This window comes from Panthera onca, chromosome D2, assembly GCF_046562875.1.
Source record: "Panthera onca isolate mPanOnc1 chromosome D2, mPanOnc1 haplotype 2, whole genome shotgun sequence".
NCBI lineage: Eukaryota > Metazoa > Chordata > Mammalia > Carnivora > Felidae > Panthera > Panthera onca.
The window spans coordinates 3418466-3440669 of record NC_138349.1 but is presented as its reverse complement, the minus strand read 5'-3'; the positions used below and the strand labels follow the sequence as shown (position 1 = coordinate 3440669).

Here is a 22204-nt window from a genome sequence, read left to right as displayed (position 1 = left end):
CTGCTTAAAAGAAGGATTTAACAAGTTAATACATTGTCCTTGCTCTTACCAAAGCTCCTGGCTGCTCAAATCCTCCCTACACGGAGAGTAATGCGTGTCTCCAACCCCAGCTGTGCCTCTATCACAAAGCTCCATGACGCTTAGACAGTGACTAGGACAGACATGTGGGGGGTCCTGGGGCCCGAATGGTATCAGGCTTGAGAGACCAGTGCCAAGCCCTGAATCACACATGTTCTTGAGAAAGTGGTGTGCACGTGTGTGTTCCCTCACGCACGTGCTCACTCAGTATGAGGGGCCCTCTAAGTAAGGATCCCTCTGAAGTGTCCCTTCGGCCCAGGTCTATGGGGAGTACCACCTGGAGGGCTGGGCTTGCCACCATCTGAGATGGGGAAGCTGTGGGTAGAACAGTTTCAGGTGGGGGGGGGGGTGGCAGGGGGTAAAGATCAGGAATTGGGGTTTGCAGATGTTGAGTCTGAGATGTCTTTTAGTCATCCAGAGGGAAGCTGGTAGGCAGCGAGATGAATGGGTCCGGATTTCGCAAGAGGGGAAAGTAGAGGGAGCTGGGCTAGGGACACGTATCCACAAGCCATTAGCACAAGGATATTCTGCCAGGAACCAGAAAGGAAGTGAGGATAGGCAGAAGAGAGTCCAAGGACTGAGTCCTGGGGCACCTCACATCTAGAGTTGGGGACAAACATGTCAGGATGGTTATCAGTAAAACAAAAAACAGAAATAACAAGTGTTGGTGAAGATGTGGAGAAATTGGAACACTTGTGCACTGTTGGTGGGAAGGTAAAATGGTGTAGCCTCTATGGAAAACAGTATGGCAGTTGGTCAAAACATGAAAGATAAAATATCATCCGGCAATCCCACTTCTGAATATGTAGCCCAAACCAAAAAAGCAGGATCGCACAGAGGTGATTATACGTTCATCCTATAGCAGCATTATTCACAACAGCCGAAAGGAAGAAACAACCCAAGTGTCAATCAATGGGTTAATGAATAAGCAAAATGTGGAAAATCCAGAGAGTGGAATATTATTCAGCCCTAAACAGGAAGGGCATTCTGACATCTGCTATAACATGCATCGAGGACATTATGAGTCAGTCACAAAAGGGCAAATATTGCATGATTTCACTTATAGGAGATAGAGTAACCAAATTTGTACAGACAGGAAGCAGGATGGCAGTTTCCAGGGGCAAAAGGAGGGAGAATGATGAGTTTTTGTTTAGTGGAGACAAAGTCTCAGTTTTGCGACGTGAAAAGAGTTCTGCACATCGATGGTGAGGATGGCTTCCAACAACGTGAACATACTTAATACCACTGAACTAGACACTGAAAAATGGTCCAGGTGGCAAATTTTATGTTATGTGTATTTTACCAAAATTTTAAAAACTAAAGAGAGGGGCGCCTGGGTGGCTCAGTCAGTTGGGCAGCCGACTTCGGCTCAGGTCATGATCTTGCGGTCCGTGAGTTCGAGCCCCACGTCGGGCTCTGTGTTGACAACTCGGAGCCTGGAGCCTGCTTCTGATTCTGTGTCGCCCTCTCTCTGACCCTCCCTCGTTCATGCTCTGTCTCTCTCTGTCTCAAAAATAAATAAACGTTAAAAGAAAATTAAAAAAAAAATAAAAACTAAAGAGAGGGAGAGAGAGAGATTTTGAAAAAGAAGAGTTGGGGACAAAACGAAGAGGTCTGGGAAAGAGGGAGTCACAGGGCCTCTCTGACTCAGGCCAGGCTGGTCCCCGTGGCACTGGGGCTCCCCGAGACAGGGCCAGTGTCTGTGCACCCATGCACGGGGTGGTGCACACCGTGTTCTCACGTATTCACCGAGTGCAATGGTGCTTCCTTCCTGTTGTTCTAAGCTCGTCTCATCTGCTGCTGGTTGTTTGGGCTCCCACGTCACTGTCTGTTGCCTCCACAACTTCGTCGTCAGTTCATGGACATACATCTAGCCCATCTTTCTTCTCTACCCCAATCACCTGCTAGTTCCACGCTTGTGTCCAGATGATCCTAAACCTCATTCTCTTGTGTCACCTTGATATTATTGTTTCAGGCGTGTTACCCCCCCCCCCCCACTCCACCAGCCAAAGGACAAATGATGTTTCCAAAGTGAATGATGAATGAATGAAAGCCCCAGATGATAGATAAGGGAGTGTCTTCCCCTGTCTTCCTCTTCTCGAGTCTGCTTTCTCCTTGCTGTGCCCACAGCAGGTGCTCGACTTGCTGAAGAAAGAGAGGAAGGAACAACGGAAAGGCCGGGGAGGGGAGAACAGAGTTCCGGTCAGTAGATATGAGGTTCTCACTAGACATAATGAGAAGCACAGCAAGTGCTTAAGTGGCGAATACTCCACACATCTCAACAGGTGAACAGTAGCTCTCATTTTAAAACTACGTGGATGTGGGAAAACGCATGCCTTCTCTAGTTCTCTTTAGGGACTGTCAGTGAAAAGACCTGTAGCATCTATATGCCCATGGGGAAGGGGCCTCTTTAAGAAATAGCCCAAGAACCAAGTTTCGATACAAGATCTCATGCTGTGTGGTCTAAGTTACAGATGGTGGAGAAGTGAGTTAAAGCAGCCAACCCGTTTGTTAAATCATGCTGAATCCTTTTAAATACCAGTTAATGTCTTATGTTAACTTGACTGGGCCACAGGGTGCCCGGATATTAGGTGAAATATTTTTCCAGGTGTCTATGCGGGTGTTTCTGGATGAGACAAGCATTGGAATCAGTAGACCAAGTGATAAAAATTGCCCTCCCCATTGTGGGTAGGATTCATCCAACCCATTGAAGGCCTGAACAGAATGAAAGGCGAAGTAAGGGGAAATTAGCTTGGAGCTGGGACAATGGTCTCCTCCTGCCTTTGGACTCAGACTCAGGCTAGAATGACACCATTGGCTCTTCTCCTGGGTCCCAGCTTGCCATCTGCAGATCTTGGGACTTAGCCTCCAGAATCTCATGAGCCAGCTATATGTATGTATATGTCAGACACAGCACAATTCATGGGGGTTTTGTGTTGTTGTTGGCATTAGTTTTCCAGCTATTATAATGCTAGACTTTTGATTGAGAAAAAGTGCATGGATGTCCTCCATGAGGACGTCCTCACGTGTTTTAAACTGAAGAGTTGTTTGTACCAACATCGCATTCCATGTTCACTGTCCAGGCACTTCTATCCACATGGTCAAGGTGGTGTCAGGCTGGCAGAGCAAAATCATTGCCATTTGACTTTCAACTGTGAAATTTTGCAGTAATATTATGAGTTGCTCCCCTTAACAATTGTCTGGCTTACAAACTCCCGGGAAGGTGAGAATGATTTAGAGTTTATGGGGAGTAGTGCAGGTTAATCATAAGAACGGGGCTGTTGTGAAGGCCAGGGGGCATTGACAGATTGTGCTCTCTTCTCCTGTTCTGATTTTCCTTATTTTCAGCCTGACATCTTTTTTTTTTTTAATAGATTTGTTTGGAGTTTTTGCACATCTACAAAATCCATTTGAAAACCTGATGGGTAGAGAATGGAAATGATTTTATAGTTGGGAAAGATTGTGCACAGATTTTTTTTTTTTTTTTAAAGCAGGGGCTTCTAATTGTGAATTCACAAAGAGCTACCTTCTCCACGTTAATAAGGTTGCCCAATTTCAGGAGAATTAGTTGAAGCCAAAACATCGGGCCCAGAGGTGGAAAGCACATTTCTGTGACATTGTCAGCAGCCTAGAGAGGTCTTCCCAAGGAATTCTCTTCCTTAAATGGCAGCTTGTAATTGGCATTGGGGTTCCAGGCAGGAGAGTGACAGCAGAGGTCAGTCTTGGTAAAAATCCCCCCATTACACGCTGTGGATGCCATTTTCATATAGAGTTCTGATTTTTTTAAAAAAATTAAATAGAAAATTAAATTAGGAAGGGCCAATAATTACTGTATTATTATAGCTCTTGCATACATATTTTTCTGATAGATTTGATAAGGAAAAAAATAAGATTTTAAAACACTAGTCATTATTTGAAGCTTTCCTCCTGAAGGTTTCCCTTGCTCATTGGAACGAGTTGGCCTTTGTCCTTGTCCCTTGTGTTTTGGATAGCCAGTCTTGTCCCAGGGGGAATACGTGGGTGACCAGCACACACAGCCAGATACCCTAGACTTCTTGTCCACATCTGGCTCAAGAGCCTATGTGGGCTCCCTCTGGCCAGTGTATCGTTCCATGTTGTCTTGACTTCCTGATCCCCCCAGACAGCCTTCCCTAGCAACCTCGCTGTCATTCTAGACCGATTTCCCCTCTCCATTCCTTGCTGAGTCCCAGCCTCTTTCCCAGTCTGCTCCATTTGGGCCCCAACTTTGTAAGGAGGCCTTCTTCTCACCTTCTCCACCTCTGGAGTTTGGCCTATAGCATTAGTCCTTAATGGTTTCACGCATTCTTTCATTTGTTTGTTTACCCATCAAATGTTTATTAAGCCCCTCATGCATCAGACACTATTCCGGGTGCTGAGGACACACCCAGAGGGGGGGAACAAGTCCCAGCCTCGCACGTCCAGTGGACTTAGCTGTTACCACCCAGGTGGGGAGTAGGAAGTAGGGAGGGGCACACACTATCATGGCCAGGGGCTGCCTTGCTTCGGGGTTTGGCTGGAGCCCTGAGTTCTTCAGGGATGCTTGGGAGGTAAACTTGCAGAGGAAGAACAGGGCAAGGTTGGGCAGGGCCCGGGTCCCTGACTATACTGAAGTTTCATCAGGCTGACCTTGGGCACATGCAGCCTGGTCTGTAAAAGGGACACCAGCAGCAGAGACCAGTTACAGCCTCTTGAAATTACTTGGCTATGAGATGGTGCAGGTTTACATGAAAGCCCCGGGAGAAGGACTGGAGGAAAGAACAGACCTTGCACTCCTTCTCAGTGCATTTGTTTAGGAAGAAACCATCAGCAGCATCAGAACAGCAAAAAAGTGGATTTCTGCCAGAGTTCGTGTTTGCGATTTTGTCTAAGTATGAATATGAGTATTGCCTCATCCATTCGTTCTTTTATCTAATCAATTAATCAATTCTTACCATTTATAGCCACCAAGTAAATGCTTGGGCTAGAGATCCAAATATCAATAGGACCAGTACCGCCGCCAATGAGCCTGTGGCCCAACTGTAGACAGGACACACAGCGTCTGCCAAGAGAGGCTTGTGCGGTGTGCCAGGGTCGGGACGGCTGCGGCGGGGAGGCTGCTGGGGGCTTTCCACAAAGACGTGGTGCACCGAAGCAGGGCAGGCTCGGTGAGATGCAGAAGAGGCCACGGGTGCCCGGCGTGGGTGAGGAGAGACGTGAACCTGGCTCTTGCAGATACTATGAGAAGAACCCATGACGTGCGTGAAGGCGTCCTGAGCACCGACAAGGCGCTGCACGTCCCAAGTGCTGCAAGATTCTACAACCAGCACCGGGAGGTCCTTTCTGAAGGAAGCCAGTGACAGCGCCTGGCGTGGTCACGGGCTTGCTGTGCAGACAGTTCCACTGACTTCATCGCATTCAGTTGCAAACCTGCAGTGAGTCAGATATTATTATCTACACGTTATGGACAGTAAGACCGAGGCTTTGTGTGGCTGAGGAACTTACAGAAGGTAACAGAGCCAGAGAACACCATAACTGGAAGGAACAGCCAAGTCTCCGGGTTCCCGCCTAGAGCACGTCCTGGGTGACGATGCTGCCACTTTTGGCTTCTGGACACACCAAAACATACTAAGGGATTTTGTTATTTAAAGGTTCCTTTTGGCTCTGTAGTAAACACAACTCCCTTGGCTCAAAGGGAGCTAAATTTCATCAGTTCCAATCACTGGTCAAAGAATTCAGGGAGAACCTGAAAACACTAGGCATAGCCTTTGACCCTCAGTGGGGAGGAGGAGGGAACACACCTAGAAAATTTGGCATTTGGTTGCTAATTCAAAAAAAAAATTAATCTTATTACCAGGTATCTTTTGAATTAGACATTCAAATAATTTTACTTACTGCTTAAGGATCATTTTGCTTAAGAACAAAATGAAATGTAGATGCATGAACATTTTACAAAAGCATAATCATTAAATAGCATCAGATTATGTGCCAATTATTTTCATTTCTATGTTATTAAAAGTTTAGGGATGAAATAAAAAAGAGAATGTGAAACAAACGCCCAAACCTTCAGTTTCCGAAATGAGATGTATAAGTTTTATGTTGGTAAATGCATACTTTGCAGTGTTTATTAGATCATCTGATTTCTGGGGACATCATTTAGAAGCATCCCATTTGTTGAAACTACGAGTTTTAACACCTTTGTGGATTGAGGGGCCCCTCATCCTTCTTCATTTTCCCTGCTCTCTTGTCTCTGCGCTGAGTTTTCATCAGACCCAGTGGTACAAGAGCCCAGAGCCCATTTCTGTCATCCTCGAGGTGTTTCCATGGCCCCTCAAAGGGCCCACGCTTTCTTCTGTGCACCAGATGTAATCTGTCAAAATTCTAACCGGCCTCTTGCTTTGTCTTCTAACGCTGAGCCCCAGTGCTTTGTTTTTCACAGCAACACCAGTACCAGAGAACAATTAATGCTGGTAGCTTACTGGTATCAGTTTTGAAACATTTTCTGTTGGTGAGAATCTTCGAGGAAGAGCTAGAAAAGTGCACACAGGGACCTTTTCTCCATGAGCCGCAGAACCAGAATTGGCCTTTTGATAAATGCTTTCTGGTAGTTGTCTTCAAGGAGCTAATTTTTCAAGCTAAGAGAGAGAGTGAGAGAGGGAGAGAGAGAGAGAGAGAGAGAGAGAGAGAGAGAAAGGGAGACAGGCAGGAAAAGAGATTTCTAATTTTTTAGGTAACTAATGACTTAAATGGAGGAAAACATAATTTCGTGAATGTATTTTGGCACATATTAAACCATATCTGCTTGGTTCTGGGATAAAGTAGCAGAGGTATTTTCGTTTGGAGAATTGGATTATTTTTGAATTCTACTTATTATACTAAATTGAATACCATATTATGAAATCCATTTCAACTTTTATGGACATCCCTGCCTCCTCCAGGGGCTTCTTCAGGCATTTGGTTTATTGGGGAAGAGTCATTTATTCCCTGCAACGATGCCCACGGTGCTGGCACATTACAGCAAAGAAAATAAGCCACAAAATTCTCGTTCTTATTGTGGAATAGTCTCAACTTACATGATTTTCTTAAAATAATGGAAAATGTTAGAATATGACATCCCAGGGAAGGGTAGAGGATTCTTGCATATCTAATCAAAATGTTATCACCCCTGAAACATATTTGTAATATGACCTTTGTCAGCTGCTTCACAGTGGAGAAATCCTTTCAAAGAGGCAAAGTTTCCAACGAAGCATCACAGGCTGGAAGAAATTCTCGGAAAAGAAATTGCATTTTCAACAAGAGAGCCTCCCCGGCCGAGTCTGCACTCCGGAGATCGCCAGGGCCCTCTTGCTGTTGTCTTAAACTGTCAAAGTTTGGCTCCTTTTGGATTTTTGAACCATTCAAAAAAGATACTTTCATAAACAGTTTCATAAATGACAGCATATCTAATTCCTTGGCTTTTGAACACCGAGCTGAGTACAGCACAGGGAGCCGACTGAGAATTGCTCCTGAAGCCATAAAGCAATCTAGGAGCTAAGTTGCCAAGCTGTTGACATAGGCAGTGGAGATGGAAATTCTCTAGTAGCGTGCTAGACCCTCCCCCTGCGCTCCGCTTGGCCTGACGCTGGCTGATTGGCGCAGTATATCTTGATGTTAGTATCCCATTTCAGAAATGTTCTGACATTATCTATTTGGAAGTTTGAAAAATAGTATGAAACTCCCAGTGCATCTGAGCACACATTTCAACACGGCAATCGTAATACCCATCTCCACTGATGCAAGATGCAGGCTTGGACCCAATTCCAACAGCTTCATTTCTAAGTCGATGGGAATCTGAACATCTTGCTGTGGGTAAGAAAATTAGGAGAGGCAAGCTTCCTTCCTGCCGCCACCCCATCCCGCCATCAGCCACCTCCGGGTGCTCGGCAGGCACAGGGCGTCGGCTGTAGAAGACGTAAGAAGAAGGCAACAATCAGGAAGGATGAGTTGGAAAAGAGTTTTGAGAGCAGAACTGAAAGGAAAGGAGACAATGCAGGATGAGGAATGTGGAGGAATACAGGTGTGGGCATTACCCGTGGCCACGCGGCTCTGCAAGAAAGCAGAAATGGCCGCAAATTTGCTTACTTGTTAAAAGATTCATGTTCGGTTCACAAATGGCGAAGCGCGTTGAATCAGAAGTGGGCTTTCACATTCCGATTGCCTGGAGATTCTATTCATCTAGGAGCCTGTAGTAGTCTCGAATTAGCCCACGGACTCTCTAGCAGGGGGCGGCCAGAAAAACCGCAAGACTAATGATTCCAAAATCACCTTTAATTTCAAATTTAGACTTCTTCCAATTTATTTATTTATTTTTTTTTAATTTTTATTATTTTTTTTTATTTATTTATTTTTGGGACAGAGAGAGACAGACCATGAACGGGGGAGGGGCAGAGAGAGAGGGAGACACAGAATCGGAAACAGGCTCCAGGCTCCGGGCCATCAGCCCAGAGCCTGACTCGGGGCTCGAACTCACAGACCGCGAGATCGTGACCTGGCTGAAGTCGGACGCTTAACCGACTGCGCCACCCAGGCGCCCCCAATTTATTTTTATCACACAAGCAGGGGTAGATGCCACAGCAAATGCTCAGTTACAATTTGTAGCTTGCTAATAATCAGGTTATATTTTCCCAATCATCGACATTCTCAAGCACCGCAAATGAAAATGAGATTTGCAAGAGGAGACGTGCGCGGCAAAGTCACCTCTCCTATTTCCTTCCCAGACCAAGAAAGACAAGTTTTTAATCAGCAGTCAACTCTACAGTCTTTGGAGTTGGTTTAAACTAAGTCAGCAACTCTGATTCTTTTATTTGAAGAACAAATAGTAGGATGAAATTCCTAAGCTCTAGAAATACACCATCATAACTTGCCACCAAAAGATTTTAAATTCCTCAATTCAAAAATGCTAACACAGAGCCTTTTCTCTGTCTCTCTTTCTCACTCACTTGCTCCCTCCCTCCCTCCTCTCTCTCTCTTCTCTTTCTTCTTTCCCTGTCCCTGCCCCAATCCTATATGCAGAGGGAGTGGGAATATTCTTAATATGCATCAATAACTCGACACAAGTAAGTCCTGCTCTGTCCTTTCCTGGCTGAATCACTTTGAACAAGTAACTTGAGGCTTTAAGCCCTCAGTTTCCTCACCTATAGAATGGGTGTACCGATACTTCACAAACCTGCAGGTTTTTAAAAGGATACACATGTAAAAACAAGTAGCACGGTGTCCAGGGGACAGTTGCATTGGTAACAAATGCCAGAAGCCCAAGTCAGACTTGCTTATTCAAACAAAAGAACTGACTGCCACACAGATATGAGAAGCCCATAGGGACTACCTTCAGATCTAGCTGGATCCAGGGGCTCCACGGTGGAGTCTCCGCCATTTCTCCCTACTCCGTGGGATCCCCTCCCAGCGAAGATGGCCATGACCCAGAGTCACATTGTGTCTGCTCGGTGACCCGGCAGGAGCTAACTGAACGTGCACCCAGGCAAGAGGCTGATGGGTGTAGCGTGGCGACTGAGGGAAGATCTGCCACACACGAAGGAAGTAGAGCTTGCGGGCAAGAGCCATGAATGTCCTCTGTGAACCACAGGAAACGCAGTGCTCACTCTCCAACTCCTTCTACAAGTAAAAGACACAGTAAACCTGGTGTGAGCATTCCAATCCTCATTGCTGTGTGACTTTCCCAAGTTACTCAACCACTCTGTTTCCTCAATTGTAAAACTGCGATAATGATGTTGCCTACCTCGCATGTTGTTGTGAAAATTCAAAAAGCTGATGGAGCATCGAGCCCTCAGCACAAGGCCTGCCACTTAACAAACAATGGATATTTTTTTTTTTTTTGCTATTTTTATTACTAATTTCTATGAGTCCTATCTTTCTAGTGCCTGAGTAACTCAATGAATCTCTAATAAATGTGCTCGTTACGATTAATCCTTGGGGAACCTGGGGGGGCTCAGTCGGTTAAGCATCTGACTTCAGCTCAGGTCATGATCTCACAGTTTGTGACCTCAAGCCCCGTGTCAGGCTGTGTGTGGACAGCTCAGAGCCTGGAGCCTGCTTTAGATTCTGTGTCTCTGTCTCTCTCCACCCCCTCCCCCATTCGTGCTGTCTCTCTGTCTCTCAAAAATAAATAAACATCAAAAAAATTTTTTAAAAAGATTAATCCTTAAGACAAAGAAATGAGGTGCAGGTTTGGCAATGCTTTGCTTGGCCTTGGAGGGGGGAGTCCAGCTCTAGGAGAGTGTCCTGAGCCAGCACCAAGTTGTCTCTTCCGTCCAGCTCCATGAAACAGGCCCCCTTGTCCACCGACGTGGTAGAAGTCTCCACTGCACAGAGTCACATCCACAGGGGACTGGGGGAGACGGGGCTGCCAGAAGCAGAGAGCCGCCCCCTGCTGGCTCGCCACCCCCTCCACAAGCCTCTGGTGATGAATGGGTGTGAAGACTGAAGAGGCAGCACGTGAGTCCGTGCTGCAGAGCCTGGGCCTGGCACACAGTAGGCGCTCCATCACTGTGAGCAGGTACAGCACAAGTTGGTGGCTCCATACCTCGCGGTAATCTTGCCCTTACCAGCTCCCTTCCTTCCTTGCCACACCTGTTCTCCTGGCCACATGGGTGCACATGACTGGCTCGTTCCTCTGGCCACCGTGATTGGTCCAGAGTTCGGTGTACTTACGCATGCTGGGCCAATCAGAGCCCTTCTCTGGGATTTTTTTTTCCCCCAGGGGAAGCTGGATATAGAACTTGTTTCAACTCTGGGGACACAGTGTTGGAAGGACTTAATGCTGAGGTCATGGGGGAGGGACATGGGTCATGCGTCTTCTCCCTCCCCACCAGGAGTGAGATCTCTGTCCTCTTTGTGTCCAGAGGCCTCCTGGACCAAGGAGGGCCTCGTGTCCAGTGGCTGCGAGTGAGACAGATGGAGGGACTGCCCGGACCTCACTCTGCCACGCCTGCCTCTGCAGACCAAAGTGAGTTATCTCTGCGAACAGTCAGATAATTGAGTGATCAGACAGCCAGCCACCACCCCGTCCTCACCACCAGTTTTGCTGCTCGCATGGTGACCGTTCCTCTCACTTTGCCTCATCTTATTTTAAATCAATGGCTCAGTGCACTAGGGCTAGATTGAGGAAGTGTCCCTTAGAGAGGATACAACCACTGTTTCTTTTTCAGATTAATATTTTTGAAGGCTGAGACAGAACGTTTGGTATGGCTGCTTTTCCTGCCTTGATTTTCGTGTGTAGTTTCCCAGGCAGAGGCAAATGAGGACAAATCACAACCTCAGCATCAAAACCCCCATGTCTCCTGCTTTAATTTCCAAGTCACAAAAATGCAGGCACTTCTGGCTCATCCCAGAAGGACACAGGAGGGGGGAGACGCCTTCCTCCTGGCGGCCCAGGTGCACACTCCCCAGAACTTCACACTACTTAAAAGATTTTGCCCAAACTGCCAACAACGTGTTACAAACAAAGCCCTTCCTGAAAATGGATCAAAAACACTTTGTAATAAGTGTAGGAGCTGCTTTCAAAAGGGCCAACGTCTAACAAAATCCCCAGTCCTGAGTGATCAACGCTCAAATAGCCCAACACGGTTTGAGACAACCTCCCCCAAAGCTTCTGCACTTGAAGAAGTCATTCTCTAAGCCAATCTATCCACACACGTGCACATCTGAAGAGTCGACTTTCACTCACTTGTTTGCATGTATTATGTACATTGCCTGGGTATTCAGTTATCTGGTTGCCCTATTTTGACCGAACTCTGGGTGCCTTTGGCCCTGATGCCCCCCACCTTCCTCCTCCACTCCTCCAGAATGTGCCCCACCCGCCCATCACTGGTTGGCTATACCACCCAGATCCTAGGTGCCGGCTCTTGGCTCCGACCCTTACAGGAACACTGGGGCTGGGAAAATCAATCGTGTTAATCGGTAAAACTCTCCGCTGGAGATGCTATCCTAAAAGAAAACCACATGTAAAACACTTAAAGAAGGGAGCTCTGTAACATGTTTCTTTTGTTATACGACCCTCACACGTTTGTCCGGAGTTTGGGGCTTTCAAACCACATAAGGTTTTATGTGATCATTATAAAATCCCTTCTTTTCCCAAAGGCAGGGTAGTAAGGATTAAGTTTGACTACTGAAGACAGCTTTGTTGTAAATGGTCTCTAACGTCACAAAAGTAGCTTGGAAAGAAAGGCTTATTAAACAAATTCTTGGGTTGTGAATCATTGGAAGCAATCACATGGCATGTTCATTTGTTTAACCTGAAAGGTATCCATTTGGATGTTTAAAGAAACGATGCAAATTAACATTGTTCCCAGCGCCCACAAGAAAGCTGGCCAATCTTAGAGGACATTCAAGGAGGTCCCTTGGAGAAGTCAGAGTGGCAATGAGCATATACTCCTTTGGTTTTCCACCTCTTTTGCAAAAAGTCATTCATGGGAAGCTGTGTCCAGAGAAGATCGGATATGATTTATTAATATACAGATGGGAAACCCCAAAGAAACTTTGTCCACCTAGCCCAACACTGTCATCCGGCAGAGAAGTCAGGTGGATTGCACAGTGAGAGGCTGGCAGGGCTGCACCCCAAATATGCTGACCTTGCGTCCCTTACACACCAAGCTGTTCCCCAGACTGGGGCTATCCTTGTGTTGCTTCAATGACAGGACGTGTTCGTAGGTGAGGATGCTGGTGTAATGGGACATAGGAATGAGGCCTAGGGCAGTTTTCGAGGAAATGCTTTGAGCTTTTGGAAATTATCATTAAGAGGAGAAGAATTTACCAGCAAGTAAGTGTTGAGAGTGTGGATTTCAGTTCTGTTCGCTGGAGAGTCTTAAATGTCATGTTCTGGAGTCTCAGCCTTTGGCAAGGCCAGTCCTTGGCAGGAGGGGTGGCCTTCCCCTCAGCCCCCCTTGGTTCTAAGACCCCTACGTGGCTCCTGACCTGATGCCCCTTGTGAAGGCAGCTGCAGTGTCTCTCAACCTCCCTGAAGGGTAACTGAGTCCCACCAGGAGAGCGTGGTGTTTGCATCCCCCTGGATGCTACATTCTCCTCTGTCTCTCTGGCCTACCCCTCCCTAAATCCACATCATCTCTCTAAGAGGGCCTTAGGATGCCTGTGATGACCTTTCTTTCCCTGGGTGGGAATCAGAGATGCTAATACCAGCTAAGTCTTGTTTTACTAACAGCTTAGGAAATCATATTAATATACTGTTTAGATAAAAAGAAGAGTAGGATTTATTTATTGTTACAAAATTACATCACAGTACACTTGCTAGGATACCAGAAGACATCCTGGTCCATTTCGGTGTTATTTTCCCTTTTCATTTCTGTTGGGATCCTAGTTCTGAGGGTATAGACTGTAATAGACTATAAGAAGACAGGCATATTGTTGTCGATGTTTGTTGTGGGTACCTGCACGCACCACAAAGAGTGGGTCATTATAAAAATCCTTTACATATGATAGCATTGAGGATTAGAGAATTTGAGTAAATTTCCTAAAGTTTCACAGCGAGCCAACAGAGAAGACCAGAACAAATGGCAAAGGTGTTTCATTTCTCCTGTCTTCCTAGTTTTAGTGCCTGTGGCTGCCTGGAGCAGGATGGAGAAGGATTCTGAGGCTGAGTCCAGTCTCACCAGAAAAAAAGTAACTTAATCACCAACGTGTACTCCCGGGCCCAGGCCAGTTATTTTGAACGTGTCCCAGCTGAGGCGTGGCCCGCGTGGGGGCCTCGAGAGAATCTACCATGCCTCTACAGTCACTGGGGTTGATCATAAAGCAACCTTTCTTTAGGTTCTTTGAACAAATTTTTATTGACAACGTTGATATGTCGAGTCACTCAAGTCACAAATGTCCCAATAGAGGAGTTGTACATACGGGGAGAGTGAAGATTTCTTTCCCATTAAGAAGACAGAACCTAAGGGGCCCATAGAGGACTTAGAAGGTGTGGTCCTGAGATGGGACCAATGGGTGTGTGACCTCCCTCAAGCTTTGGGGAAGACTCCCAGGGGACCTTATGCCCATCAAGCTGGATACAATGTGTCTATACTGCTTCCTGGGGATGTCATAAAAAGTACCAAAAACTGGGTGTCTGGAAACAGCACACATCTATTGTCTGAAATCAATGTGTGCAGAGGGCCGTGCTCCCACTGAAGGCTCCAGGGCTGGGTGCTATCCATGCCTCTCTTGTCCTGGGTTCTCCTTGGCTCCCAGGTGTACCACTTTGCACCCTCCCCCTTCACACAGTTCTCCTCGAGTCTGTCTTCACCTGGCCTTCTGCTTGCAAGGACACCAGTGGTATGGCATTAGGACCCATTTTAACTTGTTACCTCTGTAAAGATTCTATCTCCAAATAGGGTCACATTCTGAGTACTGGGGTTGGGACGCCAACATATTTTTCTGGGAGAACACAATTCAACCATAATAACGTCCACAGAGCACCAAGTAGTGCCGGGCACCCATGTGCTCACTGACTAGCACCTGAGCCTGGCTTGGCTGCTACGGAGCCTGTGTCTAGGTCATGGTGACCTTCAGGACCCGAGGGGCCCTGCAAGGCCACCTCCGACCACAGGCAATAGAGACATCCCAGGCCCCTCTGCTCGCTCAACGACCCGGATGGTGCCCGGAGTCCTGCCTGTCCCTGCCCTCCGGGAGGCCCAGGCAAGCAGCCCGCGCTCCGGGCCCCTGCCCCGCAGAGCTGAGTTGGCAACACGGCCACTGAGCACTTGGCGCCGCGGACCGCAAGCACCATGGGACGCGGAGCTGATGGTGGCTAAACTGAGGCACGGAGCGCTGTGCGGCGGGAGCGCGGGGTCTGGGCGGCCAGGCAGGGGAGGCCGGTCGGCGGCGGGCGGGAGGGCCCTGGCGGGGCGGCGCCGGGAGGCCAGCGAGGCTGCGCAGAGCGGGGTCAGCCCAGGCTCCGCCGCACTGGGCATGCTCCGACCCCCGCGGCGGTCCGCAGACAGGGGGCGGGCGTCCGCTCTAGGCCCCGGCCCCGCCCTGCCTTCTAGGCCCCTCCCCCGCGCCTCGGCCTCCACCCCCGCTCCCGCACTTCCCGGCGCCCCCCTCTCTGGGCCCCGCCCCCGCGCCCGTGGCTCCTCTCTTCCCGACCAAGCTTCCGTCACGTCCAGGCCCCGCCCACTGTGGCTCCGCCCCCGCCCCGGCTCCGCCCCCCGCGCCCCGGACATGCCTGGGCAGCCGGTGGTTCTCCAGCACTTGGCCACCCTGTGCTCGCAGCTGCTCGTGGTCGGCGCCCTGGTGACGCGGTGAGTGTCTGGGTTGCTGCCCTCCCGCCAAAGTCGGGGCCTTTCTTAGGCTGAGCAGTCGTCTGAAGCCTGTGGTTCTATGGGCACCCTCTCCTCGCCATAGGCGAGGGGCCTGCCCTGATCCCACCCCAGGTGTGCGCACGTGTGCCCAGGTGTACCCAGGTGTGCCCAGGTGCGGCCCTCCTTCCCCACGCCTGGAGTTCCTGGACCAAGTTGCTCTGCGGTGATAGCGGCCCGTTGTGGCTTCCCCTGCCATGCCTGTAGTTGGCCAACATCTTCGACGCTCTCCCTGCCCACTCCCCCGCCCTGCACTACTGACCAGCGCCTGGGGGCCGCCGCTTGCCTTCTGTTCCCAGGAAGCTTCCAGAGGCCTCTACTCCGGCCCTTCCTTGCAGCAAGCCTTTAGCATACTCTTTGTGCAGAATTCCACATTTGCTGCACCGTGTTTTAAGACGGTGCCAGAGAAGAGCAAGTTCTGGGGTCTTCATTTTCATGGCTGGTGTGTGTATACATTTGGCCCTAATTGCCTCCGCAAACACTTAGAGTAAATAAGTGGAGTTTGAGAGCCATTTACACTGGGCACCATAATTCCCAAGTCGGTGATAATACAGTAGAGCAGTGTTCTAACCCACGTATTCCCTGCTCCCTGTCTGGGCCCATCATTTCCTGAGATCTCAGAATGGTCTTCCCTATCAAGGCCTCTGCTCAGTACTTGGCTTTCTATCTTGGAAGCACATTTTGTATGCTCAAACACAGCGTTTGCTTGGTTGGGTGGACAGTCATCAGGGCAGAGGGAGGCTGCTTTGCCCAGGGAGGGGTCACTTCAGCTGTTTGTGGCAGAGCACAAAGCTGTTGAACAAGGGGAGCTAAGAATCGGACTGGTTACTTACATTAAGAACCTGTAAAATGTCTGCGTCAGGCCCTTCTCTCCATCTCCCCAAGATAGATGATGAAGAGACAGTTTTGTTCTTTCCCTGAGTCCTTCAATGGATAACACACGGCATTAAAAAAGGGTGTAAAAGCATTAGAAAAGGACGTAAAAACGAAAGCATGCTGGGGGTAAAGCAATTTTAAGGAAACAGTGTCAGAGTTCTCCTCTCCATCCCTGGCTGCCCCCCCAGTGGGGAGATCATATTGTGTTAGACACTGTTGTCCTGGAGGTCACAGCAAGTGCACACCTGCAAAGGTCCAGAGTCTACGGGTAGTGGAGAGTTGGCCTCGCTCTACAGGTATTTGATTTCTTCCCAGGTTCTTGTCTTGAGTTAGAATTTGAATAGTAGAGTACAGTATGGGGGCTGGATGAACCGGGCCTCAAGTACAGAGCTATAGAAAGGCACCTTTTCTTCATGAATGTTCTTTTCATTAAAACAAATCTGTGGGCGCCTGGGTGGCTCAGTCGGTTAAGCATCCAACTCCTGATCTCAGCTCAGGCCTTGATCTCAGGGTCATGAGTTCAAGCCCCACATTGGTCTCCATGCTGGGCATGAAGCCTACTTAAAACAGAAAACAAATCTGTGTTATAAGAGCTAGATTTTAGTATTATTAAACTCTGCTGTGGACACTGTTGAACACTGATGGAGAGGGGAGTTTAAAGAAGTAATGCACTAGGTGTGGACATGTTGGAAAGATCTCACTCTTGTTCAGTGGAGATTCTCAGACCTTTCTTTTCTGCTGTGTTTTGGTCTCGTGTGGCTCTCGGTCAAGCCTCACTTGGGCCCTCCACTCAGGCCTCCTGTCCCCAGTTGCCTTTCCTGGTGCACAAGTGAGGTCCTGGGCTGGCCGTGCAGGGGAGGAGAGCAGTGGGGCCTGAGGAAGAAGGGGGCCTCCCTGGCAGTCTCTGCTCTTCCTGTCCCAGGAACCCAGCAGTGTGCTCCTCAGTGTTGTTCCATAAAGGAAACTTACTAAATTGTCTTCATTTTTCTTATTTTGCAGAGGACACTTAGAAGCCAGGGACTCAAACCACCAACACGGCTCTATTCCAGCTCCCTGTTTGGGGTCTCAAGGCCCTTTTTAGTTTGTAGTATAGTCTCTTTAATAGAAAATCATGGAAGCAAGACAGTATTTTCTGAATTCTCTTTTCCTGTGGTCATCTGTTACCCTTATTATCAGGTGTGTTTTCATACTTCTCTCTGACTTTATCTAACTGCATAAAATTCCTCTTGTGGGTCAACTTTCCCTGGGGGTTTTGACTTCCTGTCACGTCTCTGGTCACTCCAGACACGTACATTGGGCTCCAGGTCTCTGAAAGGCCCTAAGCTCATTCGGCTACTGTCTTAGGCCCCCTGAGCCTCTTTTCTGGGAGGGGTAGCTTCTTTTTTTTGTTGTTAAAAAAATTTTTTTTAATGTTTATTTATTTTTGAGAGAGAGAGTGTGTGAGCAGGGAAAGGGCAGAGAGAGGGAGACACAGAGTCTGAAGCAGGCTCCAGGCTCCAAGTTGTCAGCACAGAGCCCGACCCGGGGCTCAAACTCACGGACTGCGAGATCATGACCTGAGCCGAAGTCAGCCGCTCAACCGACTGAGCCACCCAGGCGCCCCTGTGATGGGTAGCTTCTGATACAGGTGCTTAGGTCTTATCTCAGAATGTTATTTATACAAAGCCTGAAACTTAAATCGGAGACATACAAACCATAACATTCCCATTGGGTGAGAGTGGATTCCCTGTCATCCTTTCACATGTACTCATGATGAGCGAACAAACCCAACGGCACCCGTTCCTGGTTTAAAGTAAAAGTATGTGTGGGGGAGGGGCCTGAGCTGTGCAGGAGGGGCTGGTTTTCCCTTGGTTCACAGGATGCATTTCCCCTCCTGTTAGTTCTGGAGGCCTGTCTTGGGCAAAGGTAGGTGAAAGTTGTAGACTGTTGGGAGACAGAATACTGCCAGATGGGTGTCCCGTGGCATTAGGGTAACCGGTACGTCTTTGCTGGTCAGTGGAAAGAGTCGTTTCCTTTGGATGTAGAAAATTTGACAATAATAAAGAGCTTAGAGAGGGCTGCAAGGTTTTGGGAAAACCGTACAGTGAATATATGGAATATAGTGAATGACTTATTCCTTTAAATAGCAATTGAAGTGAATTGTCGAAGAACAGGAATAAATAGTTTTGTGACCTTTTGTAACCTTTGAAGGAACCCAAGTGGTTTTGGCAGATGTGGCTTACGTGTAAATCGGTCACAGTGTCTTGCCAAAGTGCTCAGAATCCCTGGCGGGGAAGCCAGTCTGTGGCAGTCACGCTCCTGATGTCTGCCTTAGCGAAATAACTAACTAAATAGGCAGCCCCAGGAGCCACTGACACAGCAGTGACACCCTTGGCTATGTGTTAAACGCTGAAACTTGTTTTTGACACCACAAGTTGTTTTCAATCCGACTGGGGGCTTGGAGGAGTGGGGGTCTCCAGGGAGGCAGGCCTCATGTCTCCATCCCCCCGGCCCCAACCTGGAGTAGACTTTTGGCTTTTGATGCAGCTGTGGTAAAACCAGTTAAAAGTTCTATAGAAACATTTCCTGGCAGTTAAATTTGTTGTCGTCTGTGTGGAACCACGAAAGGGATTGTGAGCGAGTTATAAATGCCTCATATGTTCGCTCTACTACTTTGAAAATTGTCTTGTTAGAATAATTTCCTACCCGTAGCACTTGTGAAGTCAGCAGAGTATCCAGCCCGAGCTCTATTGCCCATTCCCAGAAGTCTGGGGGTGAAGCTGAACGCGCGGTCCGCCAATGGCACCACTCGTAAAAGCAGGCACTTGTTAAATCTATTTGTTTTTATTATAGACATCGATCTGCCAGTCGCAATAATGCATTTATGGACATTTTTCTGCAAGCACAGCGCTGGTGGCAGTTTTTACTGACAAATTGAGTCATATGGATAGTAGTTTAGAAAACTCTCACCTTATTGATAGATTAGGCACTTCCAGCGCTGGGTGTTGAGAGGTATCTAGATGGGCGTAGAGAGGGAATTGAATCTTGGGGCAAGATATGGGATGGGACATTTAAATGTTGAAATTTAGTAAGTAACTAGTTATTTCTCACTTGTTTTTAAATTGTTAGCTACAGTTTACCCCCCAGTCAAAAGGACTAAAAGTTGGGACCCAAGGTGTTACCTTCAGATTTTGACCTGCTTGTTTGGGTTCGTTGGTAAGAGCCACCACTGGAATGCATTGCTGTCGTTGTAGAGGGATATCCATGTGTAGTAGGTACAGTGTTCTCAAAAGGGGCTCTGAGCCCTATTGGTATCAGGATTACCAAGGGTGCTAGTTACAAAAGGCAGATTGTAGGCTTCCTTGTCAGACCTACGAGATCAGCACCTGGGGACCTGTGTCTTTGCAAGCTTCCCAGGGAATTCTAGGGACCCCAATGTTCCAAGCATCTCTTGGGAAATCTTTAGGATGGCTGAGAAGTAGTGCTCACCAGCCCAGACAAGCTCTGGAGTTCCCCTTCCAGATGGATCCATTCGCAGCCAGCATTGTCATCAGTTGCCTGTGCTTATGGATCTGTGTATGGTTTTGTAACTCCTCGGAGACATGTGAATCTCTTCAAATTGCAAACCAACATGTTATCATAGTGTTATAGTTTTCGGTCTTGTGGTTATGACAGAAGATGCAGATGTTACCAAAACTTTGGCATTAGTTTTACAAACAAATGTTAAGCATGGACAGCCATATTATATTTCACTCCTATCTCTTCCTTTGAATGGCTGGCATTGCTTTTCTCCTCTCTGGGTAGAAGCGTGTTCATGGTCTCACATGAAGGCTGACTTTCAAATGCACAACTGAATGTATTTTTGTAGAACAGAGTTGGGTTTTTATTCAGGAAGTGCCAGAGTTGTGTTGGGGAGAAAAATGGGAGGGATTTGGGTGGTGCCATTTACTAGTAGGGTGACTTGAAGAAACTTTGAAAACCCAGGCTGCCTCCTCCTGTGTCTGATGGTGATGATCATGCTTATTGTGTCTACTTGGGTGAGTGTAAGCACATGAAATAATAAAGTATGAAGCACTGCCTGGGTAGAAATCTTAACTTGGAACCACAGTCTCATAGAAGGATGAGATTCTACCCAGAAAAGTGGGGAGGAACAAACCGGAAATCCCACTTTCCCTCCAGCCCAATAACATCCTGGTTTTATAGATTTACACATAACCTAAGCCCCCATTTGGGGAGGCAAGCACAGGGTTAAGTGTGCAGCCTCTGGTAACAAGCCTGCTTGTCTGGATCTGGATCTACTAGTTATATGACCTTGAGTAGAGTTACTTAACTTTTCTGATCCTTAGTCTCCCCCAAAATAGGGAAGATGACACCACCATTCAGAGGGCTGTTGTTGGCTATTGGGAGGGAATTGTGTTTACAGATCACACCAGGCCCTGGTGAGCCCAGGAATAGCCGACCTTTGTTAGCTCAGAGCCACCGACCTGTTTTCAGGAGGAGGCAGGACTAGCGATGGAGTCCAGTGTCCCATCTCCTGTGTGTCTGTGATTCCAGGCGGTCATGGACTTGTGTTTGGTCTGGAGCATGATGTAGCTCAGTGCTAATTTGCCGGGTTTCTAAAATTCTTTCTCGAAGGAGCTGGTTTCCCTTGCTGCCAGTTTGGTTTTTCACAGTGGACATTATCAACAGCTGCTCAAGTGCTTGCTGTCAAGGTGCTCCCCACTCAGGTGTGATCTGTGAGTGCTCAGGTGTGCGGTGCCCAGGGCAGGCTCGTGCTGCGTGGGTGGAGAGCAGGCCAGTGGACCCTGCCAGTCTCTGGCAGCCCTGGGAGGCTTGACAGTAAGCATCTGTTAAATGGAAAGAACTTCTGAAGGGCCACACACAGAATCGGACACTGGCAGTGGTCAGGAGCCATCAGGGTCCCCAGCATTTGTGACCGCTCATACTGTGGTAGTGATGGGTAAGGCGACGGGTTAGGTCCGCTTTGTCAAAAATAAAAAATCCACAATAATTTGTGTGGGTGGAAATGGGCCATATTTAGGGGTGTCTTCTTCCCGTCCTATCATGGGTCAACCTAGTAGAGTCAGTCAAGTTCCAGAAGAATCTGGACAGTGCAAGAATGATAGTATTGCTGATAATAGCATTTATTGAAGGCTTACTGTGCTCGTTGATTTACGTAGGTAGATCGGCTTCTCACATCCTCAGGATCACTGGATGACGCAGACACCGTTAGTTTCTTTATTTTGTGTATGAGGAGACTGGCTCCCAGAGAGGTCGAGGGGCCTGTACAAGGCACACGGGGAATAGGAGTGGGGTTCTGTGTTAGCCCATTGGTTGTGTCATGCTGCCTCTGCAGGGGTGAAGCAGAGAAATGGGTGCAAGTCCTTTTAGAGGCAAGATGTAGCAGACATAAATCCACACCTGTATGTTCTTGCTATATTTTCTGAAGGCCAGTGTGACTAAGCATTATCCTTCACGTTGTGGGAAAAACAGCGCACTCAAGTCTGTGCCTGCTTGCCGTGCTCACGACACCTCCCGGCACACAAGCCACTTGTACGGGGCTGACAAGACCCTACCTGTGTGTGCTCTGCCACTTACTGAAGACGCAGGTGTACCCCGCGTCCCTCCTTTGAGCATAGGACCAGTGTGCAGGTGCCGGAGAAAGGAGAGGAGCGCCCTGGGCGCCAGGCTATGTTCGAGGACTTCAGCCACGCTCATTACCGAGTCCCGATGGGCCACGGACTTGCTCCTGATTCCAGCCGTAAGGGCGGATGAAGCACTTGTGCATAGACTTGCGGCCCGGTGGTGGCACGCGTGGACTCATGGATGCAGATGGGTCTGCGAGCAGTCTGGCGGGAGCAGGGGTGGGAGTCGGGGCTAGAAAGGGGGCCGAAAGTTAGTGCCAGGCCAGCCAGGAAGGGGACTGTTCT

The 22204-nt window shown here is 48.2% G+C and overlaps 1 protein-coding gene across 2 annotated transcripts in view; it reads left to right on the top strand.

The window, feature by feature from the left end:
- The first annotated feature begins 15232 nt into the window (after positions 1–15232).
- The window catches only part of MGMT (O-6-methylguanine-DNA methyltransferase), a 297215-nt gene continuing 290243 nt past the window's right edge, over positions 15233–22204 (top strand). Inside the window, exons 1-2 of one of the 2 annotated variants that reach the window (XM_078434979.2) lie at positions 15249–15362; positions 17295–17471. The gene's annotated coding sequence lies outside the window, so the exon portion shown is untranslated. Of the gene's footprint in view, positions 15363–17294; positions 17472–22204 lie in introns of both variants that reach the window. The other variant, XM_078434973.2, reaches the window with a different exon arrangement.